The sequence below is a fragment of the Oryzias latipes genome, chromosome 9, assembly GCF_002234675.1.
Source record: "Oryzias latipes chromosome 9, ASM223467v1".
NCBI lineage: Eukaryota > Metazoa > Chordata > Actinopteri > Beloniformes > Adrianichthyidae > Oryzias > Oryzias latipes.
The window spans coordinates 27,427,215-27,454,811 of record NC_019867.2 but is presented as its reverse complement, the minus strand read 5'-3'; the positions used below and the strand labels follow the sequence as shown (position 1 = coordinate 27,454,811).

The 27,597-nt window shown below is 39.9% G+C and overlaps 1 long non-coding RNA gene across 2 annotated transcripts; it reads left to right on the top strand.

Annotated features, from left to right (window-relative positions):
• The first annotated feature begins 17,782 nt into the window (after nt 1-17,782).
• On the top strand, nt 17,783-26,988 carry LOC110015651. Of its 2 annotated transcripts, XR_002290894.2 has the most exons (4): nt 17,783-21,591; nt 21,732-21,831; nt 22,018-22,283; nt 26,261-26,988. It is a non-coding gene; the product is annotated as an uncharacterized LOC110015651 (long non-coding RNA). The 2 variants fall into 2 exon arrangements; XR_002290893.2 differs by lacking the exon at nt 26,261-26,988 and having other exon boundaries at nt 22,018-24,598.
• Nucleotides 26,989-27,597: the final 609 nt, after the last annotated feature.

Genomic DNA, 27,597 nt, shown 5'->3' with positions numbered 1-27,597 from the left:
CAACACATTTTTATTGATTTTACATCCACCATATTTGCAGTCAGTCAGAGAAAAAACATGAAATAATGGAATCCTATTGAACTTTACTCACAAGCACAGATGTTTTGCTCAAATTCTAACAATGAAAAGTAAAGGTAAATAAAAAAAAACACAAATATTAAAACACTATTGGAGTTAGTTAAATTCAATAGCCTATTATATAAAAAAAGAAATTGTTCTTGTATTTTTATTTTTTAGCTATTTAGGTGAAGTAAACTAAAGCAAAAGTCCTTTGAAACCAAATAAAGGGATGTTGGATTTTTGAAAGCCTGTTCTTAGGAATATAAAATTTCCAAGCATTAAATAAAACATTAGGAACTAAATCAAGTATTACTTGAGATGAGTCCAAAGAGTATTTGTTGTTTTTGTGGTTGTGTATTAAAAGGAAATTTTGCGTAACACCAACAGTAAAAATGTTCCTCAAAAACAAATATTCATTCATAAAACAAATGATCTATTGTTTATATAATAATGTAACAAAAGTTGTTTTTCTGCCTCATTCTGTCTTTTCAGTGCAGCTTCACATTAGATCTGAAGTGAAATACATGACCTATCATTTAGGAAGGACTGGGAATAAAAATGTCTATAATATAAAAAAATGAATAATAAGCTTTACAATATTAGCATACGCTGAGCAAACTAAAGGAACAATCACTCAGGATTGTGTAATCACTCATGTGGCAGAGGTCACAACCTGCGCTCAAATTAAACACGAAAATGCAAAATAGCGATTCTGAGGATAAAAATGATCAGAATCAAAGGCGATACATACACATAAACACATACACACATACACACATATATATATATATATATATATATATATATATATATTAATAAAACATCTCATGACTGCAGGTGAGGAAGACGACAGGTGCCACTGTCTGTCACCTGCCTCTCCTCAGACCGCGCATTCCTGCTTGAATTTGTTTCAACCAGGAAATAAAAGCTTCCGAACCGATCCCAAAGCGGCCCAAATTATGTCCTTCCACCTCAAGCAAGGTTTGCCCACAAAGTCAGTATAAAAAACGCCCTATTGAGCTGGCAATGCTGCCTCTTTGTGAGTCTGGACTGGAATAGATCAGTGCAGATGGACGGGGGAAGACTAAACACCTTGACATGATTAATCTTATATCAGTTCAGAGATTTGGTGTGTTTTTTAATGACAGAGTAAAATAATGATGAACGTAAAATGTATACTAGACATTTTCATGAAGTATTCAGCTTAGGGCCCCTGGAAAGTTGGGGGCCCCAGGCGATCGCTTACCTTTACCTAATGGTAGGTCCGCCTCTGATATATATGGATATAGTTTACTCTAAAATGCTTTAATGAAGGCCATTACAGAAGCAAAGGCTAGAGTCTGTGAGGAGGCATTTTGGAAAGTCATTCGATGCTTCAGGAGTAGACAGCTACCAGTATTTTCTCAGTGTGGGTCGTTTGCCGTTGACCTCAATTAAGGTTATTGTTAAAAAGTTGAGGGAATACTTTCAGGATCCTTTGAATCCTACCCATAGGTCTCCCACTGAGGGAGTAGTGACTAGAGATCTAGGAGTGAGTAAGTTCATCGCCCATTCACCAAGTTAGTGAAAGAGTTACTCAGAGTAAGGCACTGGGGGCAAATGATATCCATTCTCAGTGTTATGGAGGAGTCTTGGATGACTCGCCTGTCCATAATCAAATGGCAATAGGGAACAGTGTGTTGTGTAATGGCAAAGTAGAGTTGTGCTCCTTTTTTTCAAGAATGGGGAGGTGGGTGTTCTCCAACTAAAAGTGGATCGCACCACTAAGCCTCCTTAGTGGAGGGTTCTGAAGAGCAGCATTTATCTAATAACTAAACCTCTGATTTATGAGAAACAGAGCAGTTTCAGTCCCAGTTGTGAAACAACAAAATATAGATATAGATAATCTTTACCCTCAAATGTTAAGAGAAACTGGAGGCTAAAGGAAATCGCCCCTCCACTTCTGCCTCGTACCGGTCAATCCGTGAAAATATTGTCTGACATTAAACTGGTCTGTGGCCTGAAAAAGGTTGGGGACCACTGATGTATGGAATCAGAGCCCCAGTTTGAAACGGCAGAGGTGAGTAACAAAAGTAATAACAGAAAAGAGTAGGCACATTTAGCCTTCTGGTTAATGGAAAACAGCCAACATGTTTCACCAACTGTTGGGATATTATCCTTTTTAACCCTTGTGCTGTCTTAGATGACCCCACCCTTACATTGACATGTGATTCCTACCATGACAAAGGTGGATAAAGGTGGAAAGATTTCATGTAATCCATGGACACCAGTGAAGATCACAAATCATTGAAGAAAAAAGGTTCAGAGCACTGTCTAGTAGGTCTAGATGACCCAACTCCCAATGTTAAAGTGCCTAGGATAGCACAAGGGTTACATGTGGGCATTCAAACAGGCAGCCATGATCAGCTTCCACTCCGCACCAGCATCAGCAGTTCACAGTGTCATCTTTCAATGCTGTAGCATCAAATTGTTAGAATTTAAAACTATTTTAAAAACGTTTGCTTCTTAATACAGCACTGCAAAATACATGGACCTGTTACCACAGCTGCACTCTCAGGAGAGTGAGTGTTAGCACGTGCCTGTGTGGGTGTGAATGGGGCAGTGCCATACATGATACAGACAGAAGAGAACTGTAAACACAGGCCTGTGAGGAGAAATGACTCACATCTCTGTTATGTTAGTCCTGTATTGAAAATGATTGTTTTTTATTTGATGTTTATTTCACATAGGCATTTTGTTCTATGGTGTTTATTGTTTTAATAATAATATTTCCTTGTGAAACGCCTGTGTGTTAAATTATAAAAGAAGAAATATCAATATCTACCAATTAGCAAAAAAAGATCAGATAAGTTTCTGGCTGTTTTTTTTGGAGTATTTTTTAATTGTTTGCTGTTTCAGCTCAATGTGTTACCACACTTCAAATGCTGTAATTTCTGCACAGTAGGGCACACCTGACTGTAAGGTGCACCATCAATTAATGGTCTTTATTCAAACTTATGTCTTATATAAGGCGCTGTCACAAGAACAGACAGACAGCTGGATAAAAATGCAGCAGGTTTATTAGCTTAGCTAAAAGTCCAAAAAGCTAAATCAGGGTCAAGCAGGCATGAGAGCATCAGATAAGAGACAGAGGTAATCAGGATCCAGGCAAGAGTCGGGGCAGGTGGCAGGCAAACAGAATCAAGGTCAGAAGACAGAAGATCAGGGGCCTCATTTATAAAACTTTGCGTAGGATTTGCGTCAGAAGTGGCGTACGGATGAAACATAGGACGTGCGTACGCACAGAAATATTCGGATTTATTAAACCGTGCGCACGCACATCCTACGCATCTTTCCCTTTATAAATCACAACCGATTCTAAATGCAGCGCAGCTTTTTGCGGCTTCATGACACGCCCATAGTTGCCCATAAATAGTCCGTGAAACGCCCACAAATGAATATTCATGGCTTGCTAAATCATGGCAAACACAGAGAGGAAATCAAAAAAACGTAACTTCACTCAATGTGAAGTAGAAGTTATCGTTGGCGAGGTGGAAAAGAGGATAAAACGTTGTTTGGAGGGAACAGTGTGGGCATTACTAATGCCAAAAAGGCACGTGAGTGGCAAACGGTGGCAGACGCCGTAAATGCTGTAGCCTCACAACCTCGGACCGTGGCCGACATAAAAAAGAAATGAAAGAAATGATCGGACATCAAAGTCGAGGCAAAAAAACGTCTAGCGCTGCATCGGCAGAGTGTGTCCGCCACGTGGGGGGGTGGGGGTGGGGGGACCGGAGCTGACCCCTCTTGATGAGAAACTGGCCGCTATTATTGGGGAATCCCTATTAAGTCCCCCTTATCGGCGTCCTCCTCCGCCTCAGTCACCTGACTGAGGCGGAGGGGCCCCCGACGCGCCAGGGTCAGGGTGACACAGGTAAGAGAAATAATTAAAATGAATGCAGTCAAGTCACATGTATGCAGGCTACACAATTATAGATTATTAATATAGAACAATTTTATTTTAGTTGCTGGGTGTTCCAGCGGGGCCAGTGGTTACGATGCTGCAGCTGAGCAGACGTCTGGACCCAGCGTCTCCACGGCACGCGGCTCTCAACCCTCCAGCAGTGGGCGTGTCCTCACCGATGCAGTCCTTGAAATGCAGAGGGAAGTCAGTAGTTCAATCAGAGAGGTGGCCAAGGAGTTGGGCGAAATCAAGACCGCCCTGACTGAAATAAACTGCACGATGAGGGAATTCTTAAATAAATAATATTTTCCACACCTCTTTTTCTTTATAAGCGACGCATCACTTCCAAACGCTGGCGCACAGCAGCAGCATTTGGCTCAAATGCGTGGGGATGGGGTTCAGGGTCGGGGCCAACACAGCAATCAGCGCCAGGGGGTAGAGGCACGTTTTTAAGCTGTGCCACATTGTGTAGCACAGCACATGCCAGCACGATTTGGCACACACTGTCACTTTCACGTGTTTCTTCCATCTGCCGACGGTGTCGCCATTTCTCATTTCACCCGTTTTTGTGCGTACGCCTGAGTTAGAGCTTGCGTGGAGGACCGCACATTTCCCCGTCAAGTTTGCTTTTTATAAATCTCAACTATTGCGTAGAGAGTGGCGTACGCCTTCTTTTTTGCATACGCAACGTTTATAAATGAGGCCCCAGGTCTGGAAATAACGCTCTCTACTGAAGGCAGAGTGGCACAAACAATACTTGGCACTGAGTGTGGATCAGATCAGTGTTTAAGTAGACTGTGATTGATTTGGCAAATGAGAGTCAGCTGTGGAGCACTCAGAAACTGCACGCTGGGGTTGCTGGGAGATGAAGTGCATTTAGTACTAGAGGGTGGAGACAGAGCTCTGAATTCCGACAGGCGCACCAAACTAAATGAGGCAAAATAATTAAAGATAGGTTCGTCAGTTACAGTAATTGCAGAGCTTGTAACTCCCAACCTTGATTGCAAACCAGAAATCAGATTGATAATGCTACACCAAACATTACTGTGACTATGCTAACTCCAAAAGTTATTAGTAACACATAAAAAAACAGCTTGACACTGCTACTCGTTAGGCCAATTAGCATATTTACTAATGTTTGCAACTCTTAAAAAAAAACAGACTGATACTGTTAAAACATACATTACTGTTACGCTAACTCCCAAAGTTGTAAATAACGTGTAAACATTAACGGTTGACACCTCTACCGGTTAGCCACCTTATGTAAGGGTTAATGGGCAACGAAGTGTGCGGTTATTACTTTTTAACGCAAGCCGTGGAAGCCTGAACCGTCTGACGCGAAGCGTTAAGAAGTAATAACCGCACACTTCGAGGCCATTAACCTACTTCTACCATGGTCAGCTACAACAGCAATACATATTAACCAGGTTTTAGTCCTTAATTCTTGTTTTTTTTTTTTCGATTTGGATCGCTTTTCTTACAAAAAGTGCCGCATCACGTAACATATAGTCCACGTCGCGCAGCACCACCGCTGCAGTCGAAATTCTGCGATATATATGTGCTGATCGTCCCGATGGGTTTAATAAAGCATCAGTTCAGAGAGAAAGTTCATCTCTTACTGCTTGTTTTTGTCCAGATGATGAAGCAAAAGGTTGTTTTAAAGAAACTGGCGCAGTGACACAAAACATTTAAGCTAGCTGACCGGAACTTCTTTTTTCACCGTGCAGTTATCAGGTTTTAATGCAAACCCAGCAGCCAATCATAATCGAGTATTCAACCGGACCATGGTTTAATTATAGTTATTTAGCCATCATGTATTTACAAAACACTCATCCTTGTTTGCAACTCTTGACATTTGGATATAGCACCATGTATGTCTCAAAATCACCACGACATCAGTCAACACAACCAGAATTACTCCATATGTAAGGATTATAAGGTGCTCTGTAGTTTTTTGAAATTGGTTTGAAAAAGCTTTTGCAAAAATAGTATATTACATGGTGCTTACAATACTGCAAAATAGAATATGATATTAAAGGATGAGGAGGCTGAGAACTCCCACAAATGTCTTTCTTTATGCTTCCTTGAAATTTTATGGATTAATTTAGTCTATGGAGTAAAAAAAAAAGGGAAAAAAATGATTCAACTGCAGTTTTTTCTGTCTTTTCTGTCTGTTTCATTACTAGTCATTACTTGTTTCTTTGCACTGTGGTGAGCATCCAATCTCCCACACCTTAGCTTAAGGAAATGTGTTTCCATTCAGCCACTAGGTCCCCAAAGAAGAATTGTTGTCTCAATAATGATGAACGATTATTGCCCTCAGATTGCTTTATGATGTATGGTCTCGTTAAAAGTAAAGAGACGATCCTTTCACTAAAGTGACCTTTCTGTACATCATTTTGATTGCAAAACTAATAATGGTCACATGACAGACTAGAATTGGAGGCTTCCCTTCTGCCTCGGCAGCACAGTGGAACTCAGTTCGATACATCATAATATGAACAAAGTGGTAAAAATAATAGAGTAGAGCTGCAACCCTTGTATATTATTGTCATTAGTAAACTTAGGCCAATGCTTCACCGGAGCATCAGTTTAAAAGACATGAGAAGGATACGAATAGTTAATCTCCATCAGATTTTAAAGATGCACACAGAGGTTGTTGTTGTTTTGTCTCTTTTGTTTCTAAATGTCGTCTTTATTCTTCAAGGACTTATTACGGTGGCCCAGAAGTGCAAATCACTCAATGAAAAAACATTCTAAAGATCTCGATAACTAAAAGAGCAAAAAAAAAAAAGTATAAAACAGCACATTTTAGAAAATCAAAACACAATTCCACAAAAATTAAAAACAATTCCAAAAAGATTAAATTGAAATAAGAATCAAACTTTTGGGAAAACAAGTAATTTTCAAAAATCAGAATGAATGTCCACATACTAATGCTTCACGATTACTAATGATTACTTTTATAAATAATAAGGGGCATGTCCAGTATCGCTTCATGCCATACTGTGTTGAAATGAGATCAAACATCATCTAATCAAAAATGTCCCATACCTATGCCTGTTCCTGTGTCTTTTGTTTAATTTTTTAATATTTAACTTATTTTCCGAAATTTTAGTTTGTTTGTTTGTTTCTGTTTATGGAAACTGGAAAAGGTGGGTATATGGGACATTGCAGATTGGATGATGATGTTTGTATTCATTTCAACTCAAAGTTATTTGGCACGAAGCAATACTGGATATTCTCTGTACTAAACACTTTTATTAGTATTCAGACATTGAAGATATATTTCACAAACATAACTTAAAAAGTCAAACAATTAGCAACGTTAATACCTACCTTTTCCAGGTTCCTCTTTTTGTTCTTTCATTTTGATTTTTTGGGAATTAATTATGCTTCCTAAAATGTTTCACTTTTATTTCGTTTAATTTTTTTGAAACAGTGTTTTGGTTTCTAGAACTTTGTTTTGATTTCTAAAATGTAATATTTTATAATTAATTGTTTTGCCTTTTTAATTGTTGTGATCTTTAATATTTTTTTGCACTTTGGTTTGATTCGATGTTTCAAAGCAAAGGTAACTTGTAGTGGCACAGGCACATTTACCTTCTTCTTCTTCATCTTATTTTGCCTAATTCTTATTAAAACAGTGGATTTAAAATACTTTTTAGTAGTGTAATTTATGCATTTTGCTCCGTGCATAAGGCCATTGGAAAGAAAGAGCGCCAAAGGCTAAAATTGAGTAGAATAGATCCAAGAAGGAGGTGAATGTAAATTAGTGGTGTAGGTGTTGAAAAGACAGGAGAGGACAAGACACGGAAGTCAAAAACCTTCTTCATGCAAATACCACCAGAAGGAAAAAAAAACAATCTTCATGAATTAATCCTTCCACTTCTCTTTTGCTAAAGGCACTCTTCATCCCCTGCTCGAGTCTTGCTTCTTCTTGTGTGAGGGAAATTAATTAGCTGTTTGTCATCCAGAGCTGAACGGTGTGGATTGTGAGCAAATTTAAGACTCAAAAGCTGACAGGTAGCAAAATAGACTGGAAAGAAGTGAAGGTTGGTTGGATGGATGACTGACAGGCTAAGAAGTAATTCACGACCTCCAAGAGGGAACTTTAGTCCAACCTCCAAGCCTGTCGTAAAAGAGACAGCAACTCGTTGGCTTGTGAAGATTGAAGACAAAAGATAGAAAAATCTACTTTTGGTGCGATTAAAGGCAGACAGGTGGTACTCTCATTCACTGAGCCTTAGGAAACACAGTCTAATGTTAGCCATGGCTGTTTTCATGGCCTCGGGCTACAGGAGGGACGGAGATAGCAGACAGCAGGTACTCACTGCCATGGGGTAGATTTAGCAACGGCCTGAAGCTTCTCATCTTGCCCTCCACACAAACACACTCCCCCACTCAGTTTTTTGATCTAGGCAGGTAACTTTCTCCAGCTGGTTCGCAAGGTAGTTTTTGGGGGTAGATTAAGTTGAATGTTTGGTCATGGGCCTGACAGGAACTTGGCAGCTCACCAGAGCAGCTGGCTTAACAAACGTTTTTCCCCTTTTTTTTCAGGAGTCATTCAGCTGCACAGACGTTAACAAAAAACTTCCCCAACACCCATCTTCGTTGAGAAATGAGACATGCTCTTAGTGTGTCATCATGTGCACACAAGTAAGTAAGTAAAGTGAAAAAGTAGTGGTGTGGCGTTCCATTTTGAGGCCTTGAAGCGTGTGCCGAGTCAAAATCTATCTATACACTTTTAGCGCACTTTTTTTTCTGGCAGTTTTATTCACAGGCTTTGTACAGAAATGCCACATACTTCAGTCATACCGACTTATTTACTACTAGAGCAAATGAAGCCTCACAAAGCTTTGCACAGGAGGGAACCATGTGGAATAAATGCTTCAATGCTTCATGAAGCTTCATCTGCCCATCGCTAATTAAAAAGAACCATATGTGCTGCTCTTGACTGTCGTTCCATTTTTGATCAGTTTCAGTCAGGTTTTTGCAGAGCTCACTCCACTGAAACAGCCCTTATCAGAGTCGCTAATGACATCCCGATGCAGAGTGATGCAGGAAAATGCTCTGTGCTACTGTTACTGGACTTGACCACAGCCTTTGACACTGTTGACCATTACGTCCTCTTGAACAGGCAAAAAAACTGGGTTGGGGTATCCGGTTCTGCTTTAAACTGGTTCTCCTCTTATCTAATTGGTAGATCTTTTCCTGTTGCTTTTTCCAAGTTTAAGTCCTCTTCTCCATCCCTCACTTCTGGTGTCCCACAAGGCTCAGTTTTGGGACCTTTATCGTTTATTTTATATCTGCTGCCCCTGGAGCATATTTTAAGTTCTTTTTAATGATATTTTTTATCTTTTTTATGCTGATGATATTCAGCTTTATGTCTCTTTTAACCCCAGGATGTTTTTAAAATATAGATTTTACGCAGGTGTCTAAATTCAGTCAAGAGTTGGATGAATGATAATTTTCACCAACTTAATGAAGACACAACTGAGGATCTAGTCTGTGCTCCTGACAGTTGCCTCCCCCAGATAGTCCAGGGGCTCTGTCCACTTGCTTTCCTTATCAAGCCGTCTGTCAGGAACCTTAGGGTAACTCTAAACCCGGTTTTATCCCTAGACTCTCACGTCGGCTCACTTGTTCGTTTTTGTTATCATCTTAAAAATATTGCTAAACTGAGTCCAATTGTGTCACGTTCTGAGATGGAAATGCTAATCCACACTTTTATATCGTCTCGTCTTGATTACAGCAAATCCATCTTCACATGTTTAAGCAAAAAATCTCTAGAACGGCTCCAGGTTGTCCAGAACGCTACTGCAAGGCTTTTAACTAATTCATCCAAGTTTTCAAAGGCATTGTTAATCCAACTGCACTGGCTCCCCATCCGCTACCGAGTGCATTTTAAAATCCTGGTTTTAACATACACAGCTTAATAGCCGAGCACCAGTCTACATAAAAGACATTTTGCAGCCGTACACTCCCAGTACGTCCCTGAGATCATGTGACCAGGGTTTGCTGGTTGTTAAGAGAACTTGTTTAAAGACTAAAGGTGACAGAGCCTTTGCTACAGTGGCTCCATCCCTCTGGAATTCCCTTCCTCTCAGCCTCAGATCTGCAGAATCAGTGTTGTAATTTTTATCTTGATAGGTCCCATACAAATAAAGTTTATTAATATTATTTTATTATGTGCAAATTGCAGAGCCATCCAATCTTTAGTGTGAGTTTTTCCAAAGTTACGTTGTGCTCAGATTTTAGACTAGGAATGTCAGAATCCAGGCTTTGAGGGCCGGTGTCCAACACGTTTTGCAACCAACCTGTTATTGAAGCTCCTTATTGGCTAAACATATATGATCCAGGTAATCAGCACCAGATAATGCAGAATTTCTGGAAAATCAGCATAAGGATGGCCCTTGAAGCCTAAGTTTGACACCTCTGGTTTGGAGTATCCAAAGTCACTCTAGAGAAGCCAGAAGATTTAGAAAGATGTGGTTTTAGATGAAGCCATAAACCACTAAATGGCTTGCCACAGAGGTGTCTGATCCCATGCCATGAGAGCCCCACTCGTTATTTCATTAGATCACCTGTTGCTAATTATCTGGAGGAAAGGTGTCCCACCAACGAGAAGAGCAATAACAGAGTTTGGAGACCCCTAAACTACATACAGACCTTTCTAAACAATTAAAACATTATGGAAAAGTGTCTTTATTTCCATCATTAAAAAAAACAAAAAATAGAATTAAAAAATAATAGATGTAGGGTCCAGTGTTGAACTGATTTCAAGTATTTGTTTATTTTTACAAAAATTGTGGTTCCAGCTCATAAATCCACAAAACTGAATTTCAGAAATAACCATTTACTTAAACATAAAATCCCAGAAGCATCGGTAATCACATCTCCATGTCTGTCTCTCCAAGTATTGCAAGCTCCACTCCGGCTGCAAAGGCCGCTTTCCGTCTCTACTTCTGTGTCTCTGTGACCCACATTACTTTGAAAGGGGAAAAAATAAAAACAAGAGTCAAACTAGGGGATTTTTTAATTATTAAATAAGAAAAACAAATTTGGGAGGCCCGATCAGGCTGTCTGCCTATCCTGCAGCGGCCCTCTTTCTGATGTCCAGCCAGCCGCCCATCGTAGCGATCACTATAGTCAATGGAAACATTAGTGATGCAGTGGCAAAATATATATGTACTTAAATGATTGCTTTAAACTACTTGTCTTATTTACAGTAAATATGTAACCGGAAGCATTTAAGTTTTATTTCCAATTGAAAATACTGGTTGTGTAAAAGGTCACAATTATTGTGAGGGAACAAATTACTACCGTATTTTCCGGACTATAAGTTGCTGCGGAGTATAAGTCGCACCAGCCCAAAAATGCATTATAAAGTAAAAAAAAAACACAGATAAGTCTCACTGGACTATAAGTTGCATTTGGACGGGAAATTTATTTGACAAAATCTGAGACCAAGATATAATAACTTGCACAACCTCATATGACACAATCATAGCAGAATGTTTATCTCATAATTTCACAGTAATTCTTTCTCATACTTATTTATTTATTCCTTTCATGAAGCATCATTGGCCAACTAATACTCTGTTTTCATCCTGTATTTGTAGAAACAGTTGTCATTTTTATTGCATTTCTGAATCTATGAAATCATTGGAAAATAGAATATTATGTTTTTAGCCTTCAAGATCTTCCTGTAAAAAAAGGTTTGCTGATTCTCTGAGTCACTTAACATACTCTTAACACTTAACATACCTCATACATCAAATTGACCCAGGAACATCATCTCTGTTCCTTACAAATATAGATAACAGGAGGGTTAACAATGTATTTATTTCAATTTATTTCTAATATAAGTCGCTGCGGAGTATAAGTCGCACCCCTTGCCAATCTATGAAAAAAAGGGCGACTTATAGTCCGGAAAATATGTTATTTTTTGGGGAACGAATTAGAATTTATTTTTTACCCATGTCAGGTCACGGGCTCCATACTGATGTACTTTAAGTACATTTGAGAATAAAAGTTCAATATTCCAAACTCAGAAGAGTGAATTTTTTTTTAGCAAAGATCAAAGTTCATGTCATGTCAGATCTGTAGCAGGTTTTAAATCAGGGAGTGGAAGCATGTTAGGATCCCTTCAGTCACACTGTTTCCCTTCAAAGATTACTGTTAACATGAACAGGTGGAATAACATCACAGATTAGGACAGCCTGTCATGGCAGAAATCAAAAAGTCAATGCCTTTCTGACTTGTTGTCAATTGTCATTGTGTTAATGTGCAGAGATACACAGAACTGAATCACATCTGATCCCATTAAACCTGTTAAACTTACATTTATGACCTATGGAGTTGACAAGCTTCACTGCAGTGCACTGCAGTAAGATGTGGTGAGTGAACATGCGGCCACTCATAAGTAGGACCCTCCAGGGGTATTAGTATTTTACTTTTGCAGTATAGTACTTTTGCAGTAAAGTATTGTTGGGGCCTAAAATGCCTGTTTTTGCGGCAGCTTTTGTGAAAATTTGCAACTAAATTTGCTATGTTTTTTTTATGTTTTGTTTCAAAAAGCAACTCAAAAGTATTTATTATGAAATTAACTTCACATTCTCATATTCCAACTCTACTTATTGTGGGGAAAATACAGCACATTAACATTTGACAATGTTGTGATTTCATTTAACATAGTAATTATGAAACTCAAAATGAACTTTTGCTCCTCCTTGCTCACAAACACCCAAATATCTGAGTATTGTTTAAATTTACTTAGAGACTAATGACATGCTGCAGGAAAAATTGATAAACTTAAATGAAAAAATAAAAAAAAGCATAAGAAGATCAAGCTTAAGATCTCCATGTCCTTAACATAATTCTTCTCTTTATCAATTTCAAAAGCATAATTAATGAGACGCTACATTCGCAGGTGGTGGACGATTATGATAAAAACCTAAAAGAAGAGAAGGCCCCTCCCTGCCGCAACCTGCTTGTCTGGTGCTGGTCCGATGTGAACAGCACCGGCTTATGACCCGCATTTTGCGCATTCTTTTTTTTTTCTTGTACTTGTCCTGTCCAACAGCTAGGCAGGCAGATGAGAGCTGAGGGCCTCTTGTGTTGGACATATTTTACTTTAACAAGAGGGGTTATTAATCTTCAGACAAACCAAAGGTGTGACTGAATAAACTCCTTTTGTAATTGAGGCCAAACTTTATTCATTTCAACCATGATTGAAAATCTTTGGTGTTGGACCGGACGGAAAAGGAAAGAAGGGAAGAAGAGGGAGGGATGTCAGGGGGGGGGGGATAGTGAGAGGGGGGGGGTAAGACCATGAAGCAGCATAGAGCAGCCAGGTTTACTGGTTGTTTATCATTACGGTACAGTTCAAATGTAGTACAAAAAGGGCGGGGCCTGTTCACACACACTCAAATATTATCAACACACCTGTTAGCTGCAAAAAATGTTCACATGTCAACATGTACACAAAACAGATAGTGTTCACGAACGCATACCTATGCCTTTAAACCTACTAGTGTGAAATCTTTCATTCATTCAATCATGCAAACTATAAGTGCAAAGTGAGCTAACACCTGTGCTCAGGTGAGTGTTTATGTTCTTTTAAAATGGATGGTGGAATGTGAAAAGAAGGAGGAGGAGCGCCCAGCCACCCCCACACCCAGACCCCCGCCGCAGCAGCAGCGGCAGCCGGAATTCCCCCAACGCCACACGGGAACAGGCAGGGAACAACCGCCCCCCGGGCGACCAAGACCGCCACCCAGGCCAGGGCCAGCAGGACCGCCGCGACGCCCCCAGAGCCAGAGAGCAGGGAGGCGCGGAGGGAAAGAGAGCGCCGCCCCAGCCCAGCCAGGAAAGCAGCCCCCCGCCGCGCCGGAAGAGCCCAACGCAGGGCCCCACCGGAGAAGGACGCCCACAGCCCCAGACGAGCACCCTACCACCACCCAGGAGTTCCGGGCATCCCCCCGCCCCAACCCCAGGTACGAGCCAGGACCCCCCAAGGGAGGCCACGCTCCGCACTCCAGGAAGCCACCCACCCGGCCCACGGTTGGTCCAGGGAGGAGCAAGGCAGGGGCCATTTTGCGCATTCTTGAATGCACCGGTGTGACGAACGGCCAATGCGAACGTAGCATTAGTCTGCAGCGCATCACTCCAGTGAATCAGCAAACCCCCCCCACCCTGTTTTCTCCACCTCCCTCCTGTGGACCAATGGAACCCCGCCTTTATCCGCTTTCTTACAAAAATGTTTCCAATAATATACATCTATACTAGTAATAATAATCATATATAATAATCAGTCCATTTGTGTTACGGTGGGGGTTGTGGGAGCACCCAGGTGCATAGAGGAGGAGGCAGGAGGTTCCAGGAGAACAAGGACTTTCATAACAGAAACCAAACTAGAAACCAAAATCCACTGCTGAGCAGGTCAGAGAAACTCAAAAACACGAAACACTTGAACTGGGGAACATCAAACTACAACAAACTACAGACTATGGAGCAGCACAGCAGGAAGGGAAAGCCTAGACTTAAATACACACAGACAAACGAGACACAGGTGGAAACAATCAGGACAGATGGGGACCAAAAGCAAAATCTCAAAACAACAACAAAACAGGAAACCTTCCAAAATAAAACAGGAAACTGAACTCAAAATATGACAGAAACAGAAGAGAACCAGAACACAAAAGCAAAGAAACTTAAACCGTGACAATTTGAACTTACGTTAATCTTTTCAAGCTTGGATTCTAGTGATCCCTTGACGGTTATGTGTCTTGCCTGTCCGTGTCTTTCTGTCATTCTCCGCTGGTGTTTCTTAGCTGTGACTTTTGTGGGCAAATCAAACATCTCTTTTGCCCATAAAGCAGAGAAACGGTAGGAAAGACTGGGAACAGTCACAAAGCAACAGTGTCAGCCATGACGTTTTCACGGGTGATTGGTCAAAGTTGGGTTAAAGTAATGTAAAGTTGCAGGGTGTGCAACAATTCCCGGAATTTGCTTGAATTTGTGTTAATAGTTGCAATTGCAACATCACTGATTCCTGGAGGCACTGATAAGTGGACTACCTGTGCATACCTGAAGATGTAATTGCTCTTTAAGATCATGCAGTTTTAGAACAGTTAAACTAACGTCCCAGGCTGTATGCAGCTTCAAATGCCCACACAGACAATTTCAGTGACCGCAATCCACAGAGAAATTCCATGTTTGCACTTAGGGCTTCCGGGACATTCCAAGTGAGCTTCTAAAAAAGCCATTTTAGGAAAAAAACAAACATCAACAACAAAGACAAAAGCTCTGCCCTCATTCTACTCACTTTAGAAGTAACTTCATAACTTCTTCTTTTATCACAGGTGGTTGAAGTGCAAAAACAGTCTGCTAAAGGTATTTTAGGCATGCACACATTAAAAAGCTCAGTTAAAAAAGCATCTGTCCCAACATTCATGATGCTAAAATTAAAAATAGTTTTAAAAAAATGAAAACAGAACAAACATTGCAGGGCAAAACAAGCAAACAAATGCAGTAAAAAAAAAAAAAAACACAGCAGGCCTACTAAATAGGCCTAAGAAGTGTTTAAGTGTAATTGCAGGATTCAATTTATATATATAATATGACTAGAAAAGCAAAATCTAGATGTTTGAAATATTTAAAACATGAGCTCTGTGACCTTTGAGCGGCGAATCATTTGATCCCCTGCTGAGCAGGACGATGAGCCTGATGTGCGTCACAAAAAGTCTGCCCCCTAAAAGACACTTACTATACAATCTGGATGACTAAATCGCTTTTTTGTTTGTTTGTTTGTTTAGCAGCGAACACACAGAGAAGCTCCACCATCTAATCTACCCAAGCCCACGAGAAATCAAAAGTAAATATTGTTTGCACTGTACGAAAAAAGTGTTTCTGATCTCCAAGTTTAACCGACAGAGCGGTAAGAAATAAACAGAAGAGTCACAGCCGATTCTGTGTAACATCAGTGAGGCAATTTAACCCCTGCAGGTTCTCAGGGCTAATCCAGTTCAGATTAACCCGATATATCACAATTGTGTGTCTGTTTTTCATGGTTTCCACCTTTAAAGCACAAAAAAGACACCAATCTGAGTTCTCCTTCCGTCTGTGTTATGTTACTAATCAAAAGTCCATCCTGAACATCAGCAAATATGATCTGTCTAAATGTTATGATTATCAAAACCTCAGGTTGTTGTTATTTTTGTTTTACTTTTATCAAAGATCCACACATTTTACACATTAAACACTAAAAACATTTATATCAGTTGAAATAAGCCACCCAGAATGAATGGAGTTCATAAAATGCTCCAATTCCCACCTGCATAAAGCAGAGAGGCTGCTGGGGGACTGGAGTGAGGAGGCCTGTGAAAGAGGATCTGCAAATCTGTTGGGGGCGTTTAAGAATGCTGCCACAGACATCAATGTGGAAGCGAACAAACATGAAGAAAAACAGCTGAGCCAGCAGAAGTCGTTTTGTCAGACCGTTCACGCTAACATAGTAAATTATTAAATAAAAAGACTGCAGTTTATCAACAGTACTTTGGAAATTTCCTTTTAATGAAGGTCCAGAATTAGATTATTATAGTTTCTGAGATAATAATGTGGTTATGTCTTTAAATGACTGCTAACTGTCATGTCTTTAGTCGTTCATATAAATGAGGGCATCCTCTCCAAAAAAAATGAGAATAAGCTGATAGAAATTGAGGGTTTTGTCTACATTTATGCGACACATTTGTCTTTTTTAGTCAAACAACTTTCTGCACTATAACACGCACTTTAAAGCCTTACATTTTTTCTAAAAAAAACACATTGCGCCTTATATCTATACTAGATATTGATTAGTGAAGGGCGACACCACTTAAGATGCGATATAATACAAATTATGTTTTGCATCCAATTTTTTAAAATTATGACTGATACCAATTTCTTTTTTATTGGGGATTTCTTTTCCTTTAAGCTAAAATATTAGCTAAACTAAAAAACAGATACCACCAAAGAAAAGCCAGATAGTAACTGTTAGAGAAAGCTTAAGTGTGACGTACAAGTTACTACGACAGGCCACAAGCTCTATTCTGATGCATTCACTTGCAGACAAACAGATCCCTTCACGTTTACGTTTTCCCCGTCTGAGCTGGCATTTGACTCCAAACTGTACGGCTGGGTCGCCATTTTTGTTGCACCGCGAATGTTTGGTTTGGGTTGTGAGGGACTGGAAGATAGTGGGAGAGAGTGTAAACAGATGAATGTCGGGAAGTGAGGGAGGGCTTACTCCACACCAACATGGCCACCCACAACTCAGGAGTGAATTTCTAATGAAACCATGTCCTAGAAAACGACACATTTTTTGATTTTGCCTAAAAACAGGATCATCCTAATTAGAAGACCACTGGGAACATTTTCATAATAGATACAAAAAAACAAGAAAAGTTTAAAGTTGGAATCCTCTGTAATACTATTTTGTGCTAGAGCTTATTTGTGTGATGGTGAATGTGTAGTTGATCTATAAGTTGTGTGTTTTTTTGTCAGACTGAACATTTATGCTAATTGTGTTCAGTCTCAAGTTGATTTTATTAAGCTGGATAAATAGATTGTATTTGGCTTTCATCCTGTGTGTTGTGTCCGTTTAACTAAAGTTTACTTTGTCCATAGGCAGCAGAACCTTAAAGTTTTTCTTCCAGAGCTTCAGCTGCTTTTAAACATGCCTGCAGAACTTGGTGTTCCGGCCCATTTCCCCCCCCCCCCCCCCCCAGTCTTTGTTGCACCCCAAGTGGATGCACTCTTTTCACTGGTGTCCACTCTGTATGTGTGTGTTGTCCTGCATGCATTGTCTCTGTTGTGTATATCTAATCCCCAGGTCCCGGGGGCTCCAGGGGAACAGCTGAAGCAGGGGCAGCAGTGGCTTGTCAGCCTGAGGCTCCCGCTGCTCCTCTCCCTTTCACTGCTCCCCATATGGTCCTGCAGCGCAGGGTCCCCGAGGGCCTGTTAGCGCCGCACCACCCAGGCCTGCGCCCTGCCACCAGGCCCCTCTCGCCTCCTGTCTCACCCCAGCCATCACCCTTTCGTTTCCTCTACTCTGTCTCCCTTTGAGGTTCCCCTCCTTCCTCTTTGTTTGATTGTCTGGATCATGTCTCAGTGTGAACCGACATCTTTCCTGCTTGCTTCATTGTCTCACTTTTGCTATCCTTGCCATTTGGATTTTTTTTCTTCTCTCTGCACTTTAATAGACGTGTCTCTTCTTCTTTGCTTCATCTGTCTCTTATTTCTTCTGGCCATGCCCTCTTCTGAGGTTAATGTGAGGATTTATGGCTCCAATTAGGTGCATGAATTATCTACTTTTTCTTTCCTACAGGAAACTTTTTAGAGAAATTGTGAAAACAAGCCAACTCTTGGTCCATAAAGTTAATGCAGCATGCTCCAGCCAGTGGCCCTACAACAATTTGACACCTCCCCCCCCCACACACGCACACTTGACATACATCCTACAAGATGATGCTCATTTTCTCTCCTAAAATTGATTTAGACTTTGCAGACCTCTCTGCAAGACAGCGCTGCAGTCTACCTTTGCCATGGAGCCCGGGGTATTTCTGAATCAGCTGTCACTACCTCCAGGGGATTACCAGGGATTCATGGATCAGCACGGGGAGTGCTGATCCACACAAGTTATTACGCAGATCATAAAACACCATCTCTGGGATTTGACTGTTTGGTTGTACATGTTCAGGCTGCTACTTATGGGAAATGTTTTTGCGATTCTTTGCACAAGAGGCAGCGAACGATCTTCTTGTTGTTGTCTTTTCCATTTTTCAAAGGCACTGATCTGATTTGACTGCGTCTTACTCCGACACATGACTAATCCTCCTGAAGGCAGACGGGAGGTGGGTGTAGATGTGGAGTCCCTCTACATGTGAACAGTTAGAGCTGTTTATCACCTTATGGTCCAGACACCGGCCTGATTTAGCCATCCAGTTTTGTCAGACAAACTCTGTTTTTGTTTGCTGGTGTCTGAATTCTCCAATTTTCTCATTAATTATTAATCTTTAAAGAAAAAAACCCCACAGGCCTCACTGAGCTGAAATTCAGTGTACCCACAAATTGAGTCCTAGCGCCCTCTGTTGATGGTACTCAGACAGTGTTTGACCATATTACCTCTGATCCGGTCTCCTTTAAAACATGGCTTTTCAAATGTTTTATTAGGGAAGGGATTCAAACCAAACCTAACTGCAACGCACAGACTTCACATGTAAGTTATGTCAGAGCTCATACAAGGATCATCTACATCCGTTCTGTTTCCGCTCTGCCTGCCCAAGTGTTGAAGCATCTCTGGGCAAGACACTTAACCCCACACTGCTCCCACTGGCCTTGCTGGCGCTGGTGCATGGCAGCTCTGCTTCTATCAGTGTTTGTGTGTGTGAATAGGACTGGGACTCATAAAGATTCTGAAAAGGCGCCTAAAAGTAGTTCTAAGCCATTTACTGATTTTAGGTCTGCAGCTGTTGATTAAAGCCTTTATCAGCTACAGAGGTCATCTCTTTGATATGTTAACACTCAATCACTAATGATGGTTTAATCACAAGGCTCATCAGTATGATACAAATATTAACGGTTTTTCAGTTTCTGTTAGTGATAGCATGTTCAGGCTTTTGTTAGTGTTAAAAACACAAAGTTTTATAATAAATTATGACATAAAACATCGTAAAAATGATTTTCTAATAGCTTAAATTCAGTTTTTGGTATAAGAAAAATCCTAACACTAAAAAGCAACGAATAAACAAACAGAACCTAAAATAAAAATAAGGAGAAATTAAATTGTGTCGTGTTGTCAGTCTGATGGCAGGCAGACATCAGAACAGAGGTAAATTAGGATAAACATACAGATCCTGATCCTCATGAAGAAATGCACCATCTTAACTCAATTCAATTTATAAATAAGGCACCATGTCTCAGCTAAGATCATCTCCATCACACAGAAAACAAAGAACACCAGACAGAGATTCATTGACTATAATTGCTTTATTCCAATTGATTTTTACAGAAAAAACTAACAATAAGTAGTCTAATACTACAAGTATACTGAGTCTATACTAAATGTGAGGCTGTGTACTAGAAGTTTACTTTTTATATTGTGTCAGTTTTGTAAACTTAAATATTCCAATTTAGTATGAAGAAGTATTCAGTTAGTATATTTCCTACAACACATATTCTTAGTCTATGGTATACATGCTATACTCAAATTATAAATTAAATGTACTACTTTTTGGTAGGGGGATCTTCAGTTAGTTTGCTGGGATTTCAAATGCCTGATGATCTAAATCTTAGATTTCTTTACGTCAATTTTGTTGTGTTTCCTTTGCTGCATTCATGCTGTCATCATCAACAATCTCTTATGTTTTTAAGGTTTCACCGTCTTTACAGGTGTATGGAAAGTTGCTTAGTGTGTGATCTTTTTAAGACACAACCCCTTTTATATGTTCACAAACCCCAGTTTTGTTTTTCTAAAAGATTTCCATCATATTAACTGAACACAGACACGGATGTGCTCAGCAGTCAGCTCTTTTTAAACAACTGAAACTGCTATTGATATTGATACACTGCTCCTGTTCTGCTGGGAAAGTTTACTGGGTTTTTGTTTTATAATCATGCTTTCAGGGTTCACAAAGCTGGAATAGTTGCAGATAGATTATAGATCTACGATTGTTATTTCCTAAGAAGTAATCATTCAGAATTCAAATCAGTTCAGTTTAAAAAAAGGAGACGTGAAAAAGAAGATGTAGAAAATGTAACTAACTGCTTCTATAAAGCAACACGATTAGATTGCAAAAAAACAGAAAAAAAATCATGATATGACCTTTTTGGTGAGATAGGTGAATTAAAGAAAAGTATTAATAAAAAAATGAAGTATTTTTCCAATCTATTTCAGTTTTAAAAACTACAGGGCGGTAAAGAGTTGTAACTATTAGTTCAATTTCCTTTCAATGTGGATAATCTCAGCTTTGTGTTGAGTCAGCATTTTTTGCATATTAAAATATTTCCTATTTGGTGAGTCTAAAAGTGAGCGCATATATGAGCATAGATATACCTGGGTGTGTGCCTTCTGCTTCATGACAGCTGGGTCTGGTCTAGCAAAGGTCTCTGAGTAGAAGCTATAGAAAGTAAATCAGCAAGTTGAAAAAAAAAGTAAAAAAACAAAAAAAAAAACAGGCCCTGAGTTGCGGAAGCAGATCGACTGGGAAATGCTCTACTCTGTTTCTCACTTTGAAACTCAATCTCTCTGGGCGCCCGTGTTGTGTCTCTGAATGCAATTTCCTCTGCTGCATTCATGCTGTCATCAGCCACCTCTCTTAAGTTTTTACGTCTCACCGCGACGCTGGCTTCATGCACTACAGCCCTCCTTCCACGCTGTCCCCTCCTCCTTCATGTGGAGGGCTCCAGAAGAGCCTGCAGCTGCCTGAGGTCCACCCCCCCTGTGCTGGGGGCTCAGTGGCGGCGGGGGGGCGGGGCTCTGGATCCAGCTTAAAGAAAAGCAGGCAGATCAAGGACAAGAAATACAGGCAGAGGAAAAAAGCAAGGTATGATCCTCTCTGTGAACATTTCCCACCAACCACCCACATCTCCCACTTCCTATATGTCTTTTTTGTATTCCTGCGCCCCCCCGTGCCCCTCTTTTCCGCTTAATCTCACTGCTACTGTTCAAAACAACTGGTTTCAGATGCAGAATGAAGGGGGGCCGACGTTTTCATGGAAAAACACTTCGTCCTGTTACGAACCGAAGCAGGACAAGGTTAGGAGGCCAAGACGTTGGGGAAACGGTGATGAGAAGATAAACTCCTTAACTTACAAGTTTTAAATAAAAGAGTGTTTACATTTTTGTAACAGATATGTAACATGATGTGACATATTGCTCTTTTGTAACCAACCCGTTCATAAAAGTTTTGGTTTTTCTGTAATTTAATACATGGAAGAAAATATTTTAACTAGTCTTCTCTTTCTCACAGGTCATCTAAAAGCATACGTTTACTTCTGTTTGTGTCCTGATGGTGGTGTGAGACGGTGGTGAGCAGACAGCAGCGCCGTGAGTTTACCAGCTTTCCCTCATGAGGAATGAAGTCGACCGCAGTGATCGCTGCTGGACAGAACCGCCTAACAGAGCTGCTGAAGGGAAATGGACTCATGGAAGGACTGGGCGGCAGCAGCTGGCCTGAGCACAAACACCCTGTTTGGTTAAGTTATGGCCAATACTTCTTCTGCTGCGCTACAACGGGTAATTGAACAATTGTCACAGCACTCTGAGACTCCAACATAGACTTTTGAGCTACGTTTACTGTTCATTCTAATCCCAGCCTGAGTGTGGTTTTGGTTAATTACCTGATTAATTTAATGAAATCAGCACTGACCAACCTGGAATTTTATTTAACCTCATGACGCCCATTGTTGCAAATATGCATCAAAGTACTTTGGCCCCAAAACCACCTTAATGTAGCATCTCTTGACAGCAAAAACATTATTGAACATTTGTTTCATAGCTGGAATAATGAAAATCCAATGATGAATAACTGTTTGGTTCAAAAAACAACATTGCTTTTTTGAGCTTACATGAAGACCTGCCTCCCTTGAAGGCTATTGTACTCCTCACTGCAAAAACTGAATGTTAAGAAAGTAAAGTGAAAAGAGTTTTTCAATTGCCTATTATGTAGAAAACATGTCCTAGTGACTAGATTTTTTTTTATTACAATAATTTTTTTTTATAATGTTTATCTAAGGTAAATCTGCCAATGGGGTGAAAAGATTTGACTTATTTGTAGGCGGCCCTTTTTTGCAGTGCAGACATCTCAAACAGGACGATGCTGGAGATCACTAGATTCACAATGAAATAAAGAATGCTCATTATTGGGACGTGTTTATTATTACTTTTTTTTTATACAGGCATTAAGGAATGTCCTTCACATCTGAACACAAATGTAAAACAGATGTGATAAGATTTATTTTGCTGGAGCAACAGAAAAACTGCGCAAAAATGTAAAAACATGCAGATTTTTTTTTTTTTCAGTACAATGTCAAATCCAGAGCTACAAAAAATTAAAAGTGTGTGCTTTCTGATTTTATTCCAGTCTCATTACAATCTTATGTACCCTGTCAGCTACTGAGCCATATGCTTGCTATGTTTCATAAGGTATCTGGAGTCAGGTTTCATTCTCCCGAAGGGCCACATGTTAATATAATTTATATGATGCCATTCAATAGTATTCAATGCATCCATAACTCTGCGTGTTGCAGTCACCTAGTCCTATTGGCCTGCTTGTCTTTGTGGCTGCACCTTGTCTAGCTTCACTCTTTTTCTCCATGTTCCATTTGCAAGGTGTGATATTGCTTTAATTGTGCAGAAACATGTGGAGAGATCAGACATATCTCAGGGGATTAGAAGCAAAGCCGGGAGTTTGTGCGACTGGCAGCTTGTGTTTGGAGCAAAGGGTCTGCTGGGAATGAATGTAGTTAGTGTGACCCCTGACCTTGCGAGCTGTTGATGTGGAAGCCGGCCAGGAGGGGTCCAACAGAACGCTTTTGTTAATCTCATTCAGGGCTCCCTGTGAACTGCGGGCAAGAGGAAAGCTGGCAGATCAGACCTGTGGAATGCAGAGCTCTTTATTCCCATGCTTTGGAAACAGAGGTGGGCCTTGGAACTATAGCAAGGCTTCTTTAGCTGAGCCTCCACCACTCAGCTCAATCGACACTGACAGTTTCCTGGCTTGACCCTGCCAACTGGCAAAGCAGCGGTGCAGGAGGGACAAATGAACCCCACCAAGGCTTTAAAGGCCACAGTTCCTAACAAGCCATCGCAGTGGTGTGCCACTGTTTAAAAAGTTGCACTCTATACATTCGCTGCTGAAACAGCCTTTCTGCATTAATATGATGTCAAAAAGTTAACAGACCTGCAAGATCACTGAAGCATCTGTAGCGACATGCTGTCATTGTGATCACTTTTAAATATTTCAGAATTTATGCAATTTGTATTAAATACTTCCACAAAGTTCTCATATCTTTGAAATTCTTCTGTATGATTAGCAGAAACTGCCTTTTTTTGTCCCTCCTACAAATTAAGGAATGCTGTAAATACTATCATGAGCTACCATGATAAAGTCATGGACTCTTTTTTTTATTTTTTTATTGCATTTTGATTTATTAAAGTCAATCTAAATCTTTGTGGATGTTTAGACTCTGAACGGCATTTGAAGTTCGACCTAAATCAAAACTGTTGAAACTCTACAGACCATTTAGATGAGAAATCCTATGCAACTCATAGTAAAAAATGCAAAAAATTAAAGAGTCAACCACAATATACATGTTTTACCTATTATTACATAACCTGTAAAAACCTTTCATGTTTTGATTATATTTTGTTCAGTTTGTCTTTCTTTTTAATGGTGAAATAACTGTTTCTCTATTTATTGACCTGTATTACTAATTATTTTTGCATTTGCACAACGCCACAGTGGCCCTGAAGTGCAAAACACATTAACAAATCCCTCAATGCAAAATCCTATTAAAGATCACAATGATTATTACAAAGAAAAACATAATTATAAATTAATTTTAAAAATCAAAGCAAAATTCTAGAAACCAAAACATAATTCCCAAAAAAATGAGACAAAATAAAAAATAAAATGTTTTGGGAAACAAAATAAGTTTCTAGAACTCAAAAGGAAATGTTCAAAATAGGAAACACAGCATTTTATTTCCACTGATGGTCCGGAATTTTGAGCGTTTCTATTCTAAAATGGACCCATTAAGCCGGACCGAATCATACCATATTTGGGCCACCATCGGTTGTAGAGCCATAGATAATGGAAGGGACTTGTTAGGGTGGAACTACTGTTGAAACCCATTGATTGGCTGAAGACTTTTATGACAACAACAAAAAAAAGCATCAAGAAAGCGGCTGTTTTCTTCTTTGCTGACTGTTATCTTCTCTCAAACAACATTAAATACTTTGTATCCACAAAGTACCAAAAGCCAAAAAAATGAGCTGCTGGATGACCTCCATTGTTGTTGTTGTTGATAGCTTTGCCTTAGCTGTAGTCGCACTACTATGACACAAAGCTACGCAATCGGTTTACACCCACCGCACGCACCATGACAGTCCAACTTTGAGTAGAAAGGCTCACCTGAATTGCCTGGACCATTCTAAACTGGACCGGACTGTACCACTCAGTGGAAACAAGGCTTAAGAAAGTGAAATAAGGTACTGTGGGACATCGCTGATTGGAAGATGACACTTGTTCACCTTTTCAACCAGAAGTCCATTATCAAGCTGGTTTTTGTTTCATTTTTTCACATTTAATTTTAATTTCTTGAAATTACTTTTGTTTTTCTAATATTTTTTTGTGCTTTTGGTTCTGAAAGTTTGTTTTGATTTCTAAAACGTTTTTAATGCTTTGTTTGTGATCTTTAATGTGTTTTTGCGTTCAGTGATTTGCTGATGGGCCACCGTAGATTATAGTTTTGTCATAACATTACCTGCTAGAATGGTTTGTTTTTTAGCAGTTAATGTGACAGGGGAAAAGTCTTTGTTGTAACGGAACCTGTACATCTATTTCATGAAAGTTTCATCAAGATCACACACATTCTCAGTGAAGAAGCTGATTGATTTGGCATTTAATTCCCAGACCCAAGTATTGTTTCCTATTGAGAAAAATGGTACACATTACAGAAGCCCTCCATTTCTACATCTGGTGCTTTTTCTTAGGCATCACAAGACAGAACAGAAACAGTGACTCATTTCAAACTTATTTTGCTTTCAATAAAAAAATTCAAAAGCACAGAAGCTGCTGAGGTAGCAACCAATGCTGCATTCAGGAAATAAAGAGAGAGCTTAAGGACCAGTGTGAACCTTTCGAGGGCCCCCATAAACCTCCTGAATCACTTTGGAAACCTCTTCTCTAAAGGTTGCAACTATGGGTATTAGAGAGGGGCCTCAGTTCCAACACACACACACACAGATACACACACATAGAGGGCATTAACTACTCGCTAGGTAGGCTAGATCAGTCCAGATTAAATAAGTAGACCCCTTCACCGGTCTGAATAGAAAACTGCTGGATACTAAGTGGTTGTCTTTAACATTTGTGAATGTTCAGGACTTCACTAGCCAAACATATGAGCATGCAGACTTTGAAATATTTATCGAAGGGAAAACTTTACCACTAACAATAAGCTTTGCTCCCTTGTTTTGCGTTTCAACAGAAGCTGGACTCCGCAGACAGGAAGTGAAAAGTCAAGCCTTTAGAGGGGAACTCCTCCCGCTTCCCCTGCCTGGCCAGTCAGCTGAGGCTGCTGCTCAGTGGCGGCGAGGGAAATACCTGCCGGTCAACACAATGGTGCTGCTGGGATTACAGGCCCTCCTGCTGCGGAGCAGCAAGGCAACCGAGGTGGTGGGGGGCAAACACGTCCAACGGCTTCATTTTTAAAAACTCTGTTGATTGGTTAAAAGTTCTTTTGAAGTTATTTTAGTACTAATTTTCAGACGTTTTTTTAACAGACAAAAAGTAAAATAAGCACATGAATACATTTGAAAAGGAGAGAAACATATTTTTTTAAATAAATAAAAAGGTGGCAAAACTGTCTTTCTGCACAAAGACTTGTAATCTAGCTTTGTCTTTGCTCCATCTCTGCCTGCTTTGGAATGACCCCCCAGGAGGGTAAACGTCCTCCCCTGGTGTGCTCATTGACTTTAGTGAATGAGCACACCGGTTTGTGCCCCATTCTGATGCATCCACTTGCAGACAAATAGGTCCGTGCAAGTCTTTGTTGTCCTCATCTGAGCTGGCATCTGGTTCAGAACTGTACAGCTGGATAACTCAAATATGGATCACCATTTTCATAGGACCACTTAATGCTATCTTGGGAGTGTGAGGGGCAGCAGGATAGAGTGTGAACAAAAGCATCATGGGAAATGAGCAGACTTTTTTTTTTTTTTTTTTTTTTTTGGTTTAAAATTGCAATAATTAAAAGACCACTGGGAACAATTTTACAACAGATCAAACACTTGATTCATGTCTGTAATCAGTCTGGATTATTTTAAGAAAAAAGTAAAGGCGACCAAAGCTACAAATGAACAGACCTGAGCACAGAGACAGGAGCTTGTGTTGAAAAAAACATGGAAACAAACCCAAAAACTTAATCAGACTGAACTCGTGTTTGAGCACGGCACCATGGGTAATATGCTGCTTGAATGGATGTGTCTGATCTATAGTTTAAAGTTTCACATTTTAATTTTGTTGACGTAGATTCAATATGAACTCTATGATACTTCCTGTATTTTAGTGAAATAATCCAATGAATAAACATTTAGAGTCATGATTTGAGTTGGTTTTAAAGAAACTAGTGCACTATTTAAATGATCAAATACATTAAAATGTTTATGTAAGTATGTTGGAAATTTGGTTTTGTACCCTTAAGGGCAAACTAGTTTCTCCTCAATAGTGCAGTTGTTGTCGTTTTTTAAAGAAGAGAGGAACATTGTGGTTTGAGAGGTCTTTTCATGTTTGAATCATGTAAAGTAAGAACTAATATAAGTTGGA